General features: G+C 38.1%; 1 long non-coding RNA gene across 2 annotated transcripts in view; it reads left to right on the top strand.

The window, feature by feature from the left end:
- The window catches only part of LOC106021149, a 95,961-nt gene extending 95,795 nt beyond the window's left edge, over positions 1–166 (top strand). For both annotated transcript variants that reach the window (XR_005879466.1, XR_005879462.1), the window contains one exon: positions 134–166. This is a non-coding gene — a long non-coding RNA (uncharacterized LOC106021149). The remainder of the gene's footprint in view (positions 1–133) is intronic.
- Positions 167–12,662: the final 12,496 nt, after the last annotated feature.

Here is a 12,662-nt window from a genome sequence, read left to right as displayed (position 1 = left end):
TACTCTGAGCATTGCATAGACTCCATGAATTCTCTCAGCGTGCATTCTTACAACACTTAGAAAAATATGTTGGCAAATGATTTAATCTGTGTGTAACAAGATTCTAATTTAGTTTTGTTTATTTGTTTTGCAGCATTGAAGTTAAAACCCAAGGCTATACAGGAGGCAAGTACCCTACTACCAAGCTACATTCACTGCCCTAAAAATGTTCTTAATTAAAGTGTGTGTTTGTGTGTGTTCAGTGTGTGTGTGTGTGTGTGTGTGCATTTTAATAAGTATGAGAATAGAACCACAATATGTTTAATTAGACATATGTAAAACTTCAGTATTATAAAATAGCAATAGTTCATAGAAATCAACACTGTGGATATATTTTCAGCTTTTAAGAACTACAAGCTGAAAGCCATCATTAGGAACTGTATTCTTAGAATCATGTTTTTAGAGAAACTTTAAAACTAAATATTGTAGGCCTCATTTGACTGTGTGGACAAGAACCATAAATTTTGTTCTCCCTCAGGGTCTGTTGATTAAATAAGAATTTTTAAAAAATAAAAAAAAGAATTGTTCATCTAGAGATCCTGACACAAGATACCCAAGCAGGGCAATTAGGGCACCTGCTGATATATGAAACTCAGACAGAAGAGTTGAACATAAAAGTTAACTGCTATCTGTCTAGTTTTATGTAAACTTGATACAAGCTAGATACAGTTAGGAAGAGGGAACCTCAATTGAGAAAATGCTACTACCACATTGGTCTGTGGGCAAGCCTGTGGTACATTTTCTTGTCTGATGATTTAATTTCACTGTCTGTGGAGCCATTCCACGGCTTGTGGCCCCGGGTTCTATAGGAAAGTAGGCTGAGAAAGCCACGAGGAGTAAGCCAGTAAGCAGCACCCCTCTGTGGCCTCTGCATCAGCTCCTGCCTTAATGTTCCTTTATTTGAGTCCTTGCCAGCCTTCATTCAATGATGGACTGTTACCTAGAAGTGTAAGTGAAGTCAACCCTTTTCTCTCAGAGTTGTTTTGCTCATGGTGCTTCATCACAGCAACTGAAACCCTAGGTAAAACAACTTTTGCGAAACCAATAGGCGTCTACTTTCAAAACAGACAATGTAAACTATGATGGACATGGCCAGCATTATTCTGTTTAGTTCCATTAATATTCTGTAATTATTAAATTCCAAAAAGCATCAAATGCAGGGTGTATACATTTTATTTGGCTAAACAGTGCTTGGGAATTTACATGACCAGATTGTTCTTCATTCTGTTGTATGTTTTCATACTAACAAATATTGTACTGAAGCTCAGATGAGCTATTTGTTATTAATCTCATGTTCATGATATTAAAATGGCCAGATGCTTAGGTATCCACTCTAATTCTGCTCATCTAAATAATGCACATGCGAAAGAAAACTTTTCACGTCATTCTAATTTTTACTTACTAATTTAAGTAAAATTCATTTGTTTGAGTTAAAATATTTGTGGGAAATTCTCTTTGATAGCTAAAGCTGGGCTGTGATACTTCTTTTACAGCTTTTAGAGTTTATAGTTGGATATAAATATGCAAAATCATCCTTGCTGTGACCCTCACTAACAGGACTCTAACTCATCATTTGGGGTTAATTAAGGAGGTACTTGTCCTGGTAGGGTGGATTATTAACTGTGGGTATCATGAATTAGGTTTTAGTTTCTTTTTAATTTGTCCTGCTTATTTTCTTCATCATTGTCAAATTCCAAGGTAGTCATTCATTAGGTGAGCTGGACTGAGGGAAACCTGTCTCAGGCAAATTGTCAGGTGACACATAAAAGAAAATATAACCCAAATTGTGAAACAGAATAACATACTACTCAGTGATATCAAGAGAGGTCAGGTATATTGATGAAAGTTGCATGAGACAGCTAGAGGTGAGATGCTCAGAGATAGGGGTAGGGGTGTAGTGAGGAAGGAGAAGGATATTTGCAGGATTCTATCTTTATTAAGTACCCTTGTTTTGTTTTTCCAACAGGGTTTCTCCATGTAGCTTTGGAGCCTATCCTGTCACTTGCTCTATAAATCACACTGGCCTGGAGATCTGACTTCCTCTCCCTCCTGAGTGCTGGGATTAAAGGCATGAGTCACCAACGCCTGGTCTCCTTTGGTTTTCTTATACGAGTTGTGGATTGGCTCTCTTAAAGAAAATTCTTGAGGAATGAATTTACATGAGTCTTGTCTGCACTGTGCCTGAAAGTGTGAGCTGTGCAGTTGGGTTTTGAGTCAGTGGATTGAGTAATGATTAATTTATAGCAAAATCCCATAAGGAAGGGAAGTTTCAAGTAGACTATAGCCACCAGGTTCTACTGGATTTCAAAAAAACTTTATATCAGGACTAAAAACGAATATGGAAGCAACAATCGTATTAAGTGAGTCAATAATTGATCAATTGGTAGCAATGTATCATATCACTTTCTGAATTTTAACAAAACTGATCCCTGAAAAGAGCTTTCAGTCATGAAGTCTTTATTTCTTATAATGAATAACTGGAAAACCATCAAACAGCCTATGTTAATATAATATTTTCAATGCTGGGTGTGCCCCGGGACAGAAAAGTGGAGGCAGGAGGATTGACAGGTTGACATATATGCTGTTACCCTGTCTAAAACTTTGTTTCCTCAAGAAGTATTGTAAACAGAATGGCCAGGTTTACCAATGGAAAGAGATGGTGGCTCCTTCTTCTCTCTCAATATTTAAACAGAATTTCTTGGCTGTTATTTAGTACTTTATACTCATTAAATTTTTGAAATCTACTTTGTAGCCACTAATATCTTGGGTGTTCTTTTATTTCTATAAATTTACTATGGTTTATTGCATTTCCCTACCTGTGATTAATGTACAAAGCATAAACATAAAAATTCTCTTAAAATAAAAATAGTAAATATGAATTTTTCTATAATACTGGTGTCTTAATTAGGGTTTCTATTGCTGTGAAGAGAAAGAATGACCACGACAATGTTTATAAAGGAAAGCATTTGATTGGGGCTGGCTTACATTTTCCCAGATTTTGTCCATTAATGTCATGACAGGAAGCAAGGCAGCATGCAGGCAGACATGGTTCTGGAGAAGGAGCTGAAAGTTCTACATTTTGAGCAGCAGGCAGCAGAAGGAGACTGCCACACTAGGTCTAACTTGAGCATACGTCACCACAAAGCCCATCACCACAGCAACACACTCCTTTCAACAAGGCCACACCTCCTAATAGTGCCACTCCCTATGGGCCAAGCATTCAAACATGAGTCTATGGGGGCATATCTATTCAAATTGTACCTGTGTTTTCAAGTAATTTAGAGCTTAGTAAAGTACAAGCCAAACTTGGGATTCAGTTTTCAGCAAGAGAATCATAAGCTCTCCGTTAGAGAGACAGACATGGAAAAATAAGGGAACCCATGTTATAGGAAGATGACTCAAGACAGACATAAAGTAACATTTCTTCTGAGTTGAATAACTCAATAGTCATAGTGATGTATCAGATTCTTTCCCTACAGCCTCCATACCACAATAATGCCTTTTAACCTGCACAATAAACTCTACTATAATTATGCTCTAGTGGAAAATTAGAGTGAGGTCTGAGACAAGCTCCCCTGCTCTCAGTCTTTACCTATCTTCTGTGGAATTGCTGAGGGCCCATGAATTAGTATGCCACGGGGGATAATCTAACAGGAAGGAGATTTATTAGCATGTGCCTGTATATATCTTATTATCATTTGAAAGTGTTAGTGCTAAGCATTCACTTCAAGTTTTATAGGTTGTAATCTGACATATGTAAATAAAACCCAGAATTCTTGAGACAAAATCATAAAAGTAGCATATTACAATCAAAGAGCAGATGTTCGTGGCATCAGGCTGAAAGAGATGGCCTCGCTTTAAGCCATCACTGATAATGACAACAGAACACAAATTATGTGAGTATCTAAAGAGGAAATTTCACTGGGAAGATGTTGAAAATCTGGCTTTATGGAAAAGTTTTAAAAAAATAAAAAGACATCACCCCCCTGCAGGGAAGAATTTATTCAAGTCTGAATTTGAAAAGTTCTACAATGTAATAAAGAGTTTGGGATTACTGGTTGTATTAGTTAGTTTTCCTGTTGTTAGGACAACATACATTGGCAAAAGCTACTTGAGGAAGAGGGGTTTTATTCATGCTACACTTTGAGGATATAGTCTACTATGGATAAAAGGTCATGACTATGGGAGCATGAAGTGATTGGTCACACTGAAACCGTAGTAAAGAAACAGCGAGATGAATGCTGGAGCTCAGTTAATTTTAACCTAATCACTGTAATTACCTTAATCAACATAATCTCTACAGGCATACCCAGAGGCTAACCTAACCCAGACAATTCCTTACAAAGGCTAATCTAATCCAATGTGTACCACCCCTCATAAGCACAGCCAGAGGCTAAATTAAATTAGATAATTTCTTACCATTATGCACAGAGGCTAATGTAATCTAGGTGATCCTTCATAGACATATCTGGAGGCTAACCTAACCTAGATGTTTGTCTAAAAGGTGATGCTACACCCTGTCAGGTTGAAAACCATTTTTAATAACCACAATAGTGTTAATAGACATTAGCAACTAGGTTTTTATTAATTAGTTGCCCTGTTGCTGCTCTTTCTTGTGGAGATCCTGCTGTTTGGGGTTTTTAGAACCATCCCCTTCACATGCTCCCACAGTTCGTAGTTGGGTGGATACTTTGGTGGGTCAACCCATAACCCTGGTTCTGAGCCTGGTCTGCCTACCAGCTCTCCCCCATCTTCGCCACCAGGGTGAGCCCTCTAGCATTGTTCTGATAGTTCACCCCTTGCAGCAAACGAGCAAGGGGCAGGCACAGTTCTTTTTGCTCTCATGCCTTCAGGAGTGGCTTTTCTACACCTGCACTCCCATTAGGAACAGCTCTAATGTGTTGCTGAGGCAAGGTACAAAGGTCACTATCTTGAGCTGCAACTGGTGAGGAACTGGGACAGCTCGCCTGATCTTACTACCTCAAGTTCAGCTCTCCCACCCACCACAGGCGGTGAGGCGAGAGGAGGGCATCTCTCCCCAACCCATAGCACCATATTGAAGATGAGGAGCAGGGCTGTATCTGGTGCATTCACGTTCTCTGGGTAACCCGTACCCCTGCCAATAGGGTCAGTTCTATGGAGAAAACGTATTTCAATATCACTCTGAAAGAAAAGAAAAAGTTCTGTTCTTGACACAAAGGGTGCATTTCAAACCCTCTATCATCTGAAGTATTTATTACGATAACAGCAAAACTGCAAAGTCACTGAGGGTTTTGTAGATGTTTAGAGACATTCCTAACCAGAAGGTAGCAACTGGGAAGGAAGCTTAAGAGTGAAGTCACAGGGAGCACACGTTGTCTCAATTAGAAAATGTACTGAATTATGAGGCAGTGCATCTGTGCTGTAGTTCCAACTATTTGGCTATCTTGAAGAATTAACTCCAGTGACCCAGTTTCTTGCAAATTGAACTGTTCTAATCTATAAAATAAAGGGTTTAAACCGTAGAGTGTAGTCCTAAAATTCTGTGCGTGTTTCCTCAAAGAAAATAAAATTACTTTCTCGTTTCTTACTTTCAGATGTAACAATAGCTTGAAAGGGGAGCCTAAGTGTTGCACCATAGGATAAGTTTCCTTTGGACCCCTAGGAAAGGCATATATATCACTTTTGCATCTGCCATGGAAAGAAAGAAGAACTAGGTACTGATTACATGTTCTAAGCAAGTGATCTCTCCCCATCTCCATGATCCTTTCTTATGTTTTAACGGCCAGCGTACAGCTTCTAGATAAGATGTTATAAAGATACCTCCATGGGAAATGTCTTCAAAATGTAAACTTGGGAGCAGGTTGGTAAACAAACAATGGTATTTAATGCTAAGAAAATTAGTCTCTGTATGACAGATATCTGTATGACCATAAAAGAAACATTGTTGACTTTCAAATGTACACAAAAAAGTTCCTAGTGACACTGGAAAGGCACGGCAGAGATGTCTCCTTATGCTTTACTTCTAAAGGACCAAGGCAGTACACAATCAGGTATTGAAGGTACAAACGCAATAGAGACCTCTCGAAGACAATAGACAGACACGCTAATATTGAGGCAGGTTTCTCCTGAGAGGTGTTCTGTAGAGCTAAGAACACATCCAGAAAATGTGAAACCCCAAGAATAACACATTTTAAGGCTTTCTTTTCTATTCGACAAATTTATTACTAGATATTAGTGCAGCTCAATGGTGGGGTACTATTTGCTTCATATGCTTGAAGCACTAGGTCAATTTCCCAAACCGCAATATACATAGAGATGGAGAGATGGCTCAGCAGATAAGAGAACTTGCTATTATTCTGTAGGACATGGGTTTTATTCCATGGCAGTTCACAACAATTTGAAACTCCAGAACTAGAGGATCCAATGCCCTCTTCTGGATTCCATGGGCACTAGGCATGCACATGGTACACAGACATACATGCAAGCAAAAGGCCCATACACAGAAAAATAAATAAATTATTTTTAAAAACCATATATTTATCTAATAATCACAAAACAAAACAAGCTAAAATAATGTCTGCGAACTAAACAAAGGTATTGAAATGTGTTAAACTTCAGCATTGGGACAAGAAAAAATAAATTAATCAATAAACAAATCAAATAAATATTCAGTCATACCAAAAGTAAAAATAAAAGATGGAATAACAACTATAAATGGAAATAGAGCACCAACCTATATATTGGTTGTCTACAGCAATGAATGCAATCATCAAAGTTTTATTATTAGGTCTTCTATAAATATGTCAATAACACCACCAAAGCTGGTTTTCTTCACTTAGGCACATTATTTACAGAGCAAACATATCAACAGATAATCATTCATTACTGGTTAAAAACATCCCTAATTTTAGAGGATTGCGGTACAATAGGGTTATATCATAGCACTCATGAATCAGAAGCAGGAGAATTGAAAGTTCTAAGCCAGTCTCACAGACTTGGAGACTACTTTGAAAGAAAAGACATCTTTTCAATTTTAAGTTTTAAAAGACTTTTTTAAGAGAACCTTGAAATGTATCAACGTGCCACAAATACACTTATAAAATCTCATTTTACAATCAACTGCAAGACTTGTAGTACTCTTGGAATCAAATCTCTGTGCAAAAAACACTTGTCACTAAATATCTTTCCCAGAAAATCTATCACATTCGACCTCAGATTCCTAATTACTGCGCTGTTCTTGTCTGGCTGAAGGCAGGGATGTCTAATTTCTGAAGACTGGAAAAAGGCACTCCCGTAGCAAACACAGTCATGAAACTTTACCCATTTATTCCTGAAACAGATGCCTGCAGCAAAGATCCTGTGTTAGTAACCACCCTCTAACTGAGCTTCTTGGAATTATTTGCCATTGAGAAAATAGTGGCAGTAATAGTCAATGCATCAATGTTAAGTCACTCAATGTTATTAAAATTCTACAGTAACTATGGTCATATTTTAGACCAGAGACAAACTAGGGAGTCTTCAAGAGAGGGACATCTTCAACTTCCTGTTACATGGTAAGAATAAAAAGCAAATTAATGATTCCATGCCTGATGGATGGTTTTCTACGGTCAAAGGCCACTATGTTTGCCTTCTGTCAAAATGGTCACTCCTGGGATCTCAACTTTGTAGCCATTTCCAGGGTCCAAAAGCAATTTTGTACCAGAGCTCTTCCAGAGGTGTCTGAGCATTTGGCACTCTGAGCAAAGGAAGGCACTGCTATTAGCTTACTGCTAATTGTGATTTTAAATTAAGTTTCCTACAGGGAACAAGAAGTAATGTTTTTCAGGAACTAGAAGGGATATTAACAGCTACAATAAATATAAAGCTCATGATCATATGGATGAAAGATGTTGAAGGTCCTTCCATGAAAATGTAGAACCCACAACCCAACTCTATTACTTGAAGAGTTTGTATGTGTTGGGGCTGTAAAGATGCCTCCGTGGTCAAGAGGATTGCTGCTCTTTCAGAGAACCCAAGTTCAATTCACAGCAGCTACATCAGGCCATTGATAACGACCCATGACTCCCACAAGAGGGTATCTGATGTTCTCTTCTGAACTCCACCTACATCTGCTCTCACATGGACATTCCACAAGGAGGCATGAATATACACACAATTAAAAAATTCAAATATTTAAAAAGAATTATTATAGGAGAAACACAGACAGGAAAAGTATCATGTGATATAAACCTTAGATATGTTTGTTGTCTAAATCTTCATGGGAAAGACATTCCCTTCCTAGCTCTGCACACAAACATGATTGCTAGGCAGTCTAAAAAGTTGAATATGTGACTTCGAAGTGAAATTAACCACAAGAATAATAAAATAAAACAATTTAACACATTTTGAGTTGATAAAGCAATTATAAGCAAATAATCAAAGGAAAATATCATTTTAAAAAAGATTCGAACACTCAACAGCATAAAAATTACATTTCCATATTTTAAAAGCAAACTACAAACAAAATTAGAAGGCATAAGACAGTCTGGAAAAGCACAAATTATGTCATAAAAAGTGATAAAGAACTATGATAAATCAATAAAAGTAAGATAAAAGCATTATTTTTAAATGAACGTGGAATATGAAGTGAAATTTGCTAAAATCACAAAGTGAACATTCCCTGAAACTTCAGATAAAGAAAAACAAATAAAACTGGCAATGAAATATTCTGTTCCCCAATTTAGAATTTATGTTCTGTCTGTTCCATGTCGACAAGGGATCAACAAAATAAGTATTATTTGACAACGGGCACCACATAAATCACCCTTTAGGGGACTTATATTTGCAGTAAATATCAATGGCTTTAGAAATATGGCCTGCAGCCCCACTTCTAGTAATGTACATAGAAATAATTAGAACAGCGTATGAGATTTATGCACAAAATCCCTCGCTGTCTAATTTAATATGAACATAGAAATCATCCAAGTAGCAACCAGAGAAAATGACTAAATAAATTATAACTTATCTGATAACAAGATATCATATGTTTAGTCGCTGAAAAGAAAGCATAGTATTGAAACATCTTGTATCTTAGAAGATTCATAATAGCATTCAGTTGAAAAAACAAAATATAAACTGTTTATACAGTTGATTTTATTTTTTAAGATTTATGGTGTATTTAATTATGTATGTAGGAAGGATGTGTGCATGTGTGAGAGCAGGTACCCAAAAAGGGCGTGTCAGAATCCATGGAGCTGGAGTTAAAGGTGGGTGAGAGTCACATGACAAGGGTGCTGGGAACAAAATTCAGGTCCTCTGCCAGAGAAGTAAGTTCTCTAAACAGTTGTGTCATCTTCCATTCCCATGACTTCTATTTTAAGTAAGCATGACTTCATTGTGTGGGCTAGTTATTTTAGGCGGTGAAATTATGACTTATTTTCTATACTCTGCTCTTACAAATTGTTCCCTTAGTATATAGAACCTACCCCTCTCCTTGAAGTTTCCAAATCAAGGGATGCTTAAGGCCCTTGTATAAAATGGCACAGCATTTTCATAGAGCTTATGCATATTCTCAAGGATACTTAAGGAACTTGTAGATTACTTGTGCTGGCTGACATAAATTCAGCACTATAGAAATTGCTATATGTTTGAGAGAAAAATGATCAAAGTTGGTACATTTTTATTTTCAGGTGTACTTTTTTTCATGACCGTGTTCAATAGGCAATTGAATCCATTTAAAGAGATGTCTGGAAATTGTTCTCTATATGTTTTAAAGAAAGCCTGTAATTTTTGGACCACTCAAGATATAGCAATGAGATTATTATGAGAAAAACAACCAATGTAACATAATGGGAAGCTTTTGGCCATTTCTCACCATTAGGCAGTGTCTTTACTGATACTCACTGAAAGGGAGGGTGATGCTATTCCTCTATCAGGTCTCACAACAGGCAAGTGCGGTCAAGACTTGGTTATGCAGAGTCAACCTGTTTCACATTCTAAGAAGGTTGGAGGACTCTTTGTGTCATCCTAAAGATTTCTGTGTTGAAACTTTACCAACAGAAACTCACAATATGACCATATTTGAAACAGAATTGTTACATTTTCAGTTAATTAGGATGAGCTTATACTCAGAATCCATCATGATCACTGTCTTTATTGAAAGGGATGTTGGGACATGGAGACATGAACAGAAGTCTGTAAGGCGGTAGAGAGCAAGTGCTCTGAGAAGAGAAGTCATCACAGAGATGCTTCTGGGAGTGATGAATCACCAAAGGTGGCTAAAAACTGCAACAAGCTAGACAACAGTATAGAGCATTTCCTGCCTCACAGTCTGTGGAAGAAACCAATCCTTCTACATCCTACATGATAGATTTGAGTTTAGTGTTTATACAACTGTTCGACAACACAGTTGCCTGGTTTGTGAGACTTTGTTACAGCAGTTCTAGGAAGCCAATATGCTCTCCAGAGTAATTGTCATTTCCATTAGGCATCTATGGCTCTGAAAGTTAAAGCTACCCTGGAGGGCATTCATTGCTTTGTGCAGGCATGGTTCTTGTATAACCACTTGTCCATCAAGCAGGCCCATCAATGGGAACACAGGTCTACCTCAAATAAGCTCACGACTCTCTCTCACCAGATAGGATTTGTACAATCCCCATACTATTTATAAGTCTGTGCATATTTTTATGCTTTTCTAATCCATTTTCCTTCTAGCAGCTGGCTTAATGAACACTGGTCATTTAACCTGTAACAGCCCAATTAAATTGTTTCAATACTTTCACAAGGAAAATGAATCAGAGCGTCAGCCTAGCTTGAGAGTCTGGATAACTTGGTGCTACTTCCGCCTCTGCACATGCATCTCTTTGCTTTCTGGAATCCTTACTGCATCCAGCCTAGTTCCTAAGAGTCCTTCAGCTCTAAAGTTTGGCAGCCCCTTTCCAGTGGTCCCGAATCCCTCACATCTCCATTAATTCATCACACTTGCTTTCCTTAATTCCCAGCTAGATTTCACTTGCTCATTGAAATTAGTTTGATAATTCACTTGTGTTCTTTTGATCTCCCACATGTTTAAGCACCAGGAAGGCAGAGAGGGCTTTGCTACTTTTTGTGTGTTCTGTATTCATGTTGAACACAACCCCTGATGTACTGTGGCTATCCTTTAAGTGTTCAGGAACCACTTCATATTGTCTTCAAATACTCAAGCATGGGTCTGAAGAGATGGTTCAGTGGTTAATAGTGGTTAATAGAAAACCGAAGTTCTGTTCCCAGGACCCACATAGGGGCTTACAGCTATCTGTTTCTCCCATTCCAGGGAATTTGACACTCTCTTCTGGCCTCCCTGACCACCCAGCATACACATGGTGTACACACATGCATACAAGGAAGATACATATGCATAAGGAAAAAATTAGTTGAAAATAAACATAGTCATGATTGATATTTTCATTTTAAACGTAGCTAATGATGACATAAAGACCAGATTCTTGTCTAGACTCGCTGGATTTCTTTTTCAACTTTCTAGAAACTAGCCTGAAAAAGCTTAATATAGTCAACATTTGATAAGAATGCCTTAGGATCTGTCGGAGTGAAACACTTGACTGACTGGTGCCCACAGTAAACATAATCTCTCTCCACTGGAGCCAGTCTGGGTGTTGCTCTGTCACTTTGTCTTCTGTTTCAAGTAAGAACTCATACTTCCTTTTGTTTATTTTTCCTGGTCTGGTTTGACATCTTCTGCATGTATAATACCAAATCCACAATGCCTCAAATAACAATAATATCCAACTCTTAAACTGAGAGAGCTATTTGGAAGATCAAGGATTGAATTATTAAAGTTGCAAAATCTGTCATGAGCAAGAAGTCATTAAGTGTAGCATGATTAAAATAGCATTTGCTTGACATCCGTATCCAAATGCTGCATTGCCACGCTCTTGTCTAAAAAGCTGTCATGGCGCTGGTATATGTACGCCTATACCTGCCAGCCACTTTCACTTGTCTTAAAGAAGGTAGGAAGTCTAGAAATAAAGAAATCAAGAAGAAGAGGAAAAATCCTACAAAACAAGCCTCAAAAATAAAATAGTCTGTCATTTCATATAGGGCAGGGCCTAGACCCTTCCCCAAGAGTTCAGGGTGAGAGTGCACCTCACATTGTTCTATGGGAGTCCAAAGTCCAAGTGTATACTTGGGATGGGTACTTATCTGCTGCCCAAGGCTCAATAGATTCCCTAGGCCTCCTCACTGACACCCAGATTCAGGGGGTCTTGATCAGTCCCATACTGGATTCCCAGGCTGATGCCTGGGATTCAAGAGTTAACCTTTGTCTGGTCAGCTGTTTCTGGGGGTTAAACCAGCCCAGTCTTAATCCCTTTGATCATCAGTCCTCCCTCTCTGTTACTGGCTTTCTTGAGTTCAGCTCAGTACTTAACCAAGGGAGTCTGCCTCTTCTTCGATCAGCCACTAAATAAAGTTTCTGTTTCCCAGATTCTCTGGCAATAGGATTGTAGGCTGGCACTCCCCAGATCTATGTCTAAAATCCATATCTGAGAGAGTACATGTCATGTTTCTCTTTTTGTGAATAGGTTACCTCACTCAGGATGGTTTCTTCTAGTGTCATCCATTTGCCTGCGAATCTCATGATTCCATTATTTTTTTCTGCTGAATAG

Source organism: Mesocricetus auratus, unplaced genomic scaffold, assembly GCF_017639785.1.
Source record: "Mesocricetus auratus isolate SY011 unplaced genomic scaffold, BCM_Maur_2.0 Super-Scaffold_2245, whole genome shotgun sequence".
Lineage (NCBI taxonomy): Eukaryota > Metazoa > Chordata > Mammalia > Rodentia > Cricetidae > Mesocricetus > Mesocricetus auratus.
This window is presented reverse-complemented; position numbering and strand designations above follow the sequence as displayed.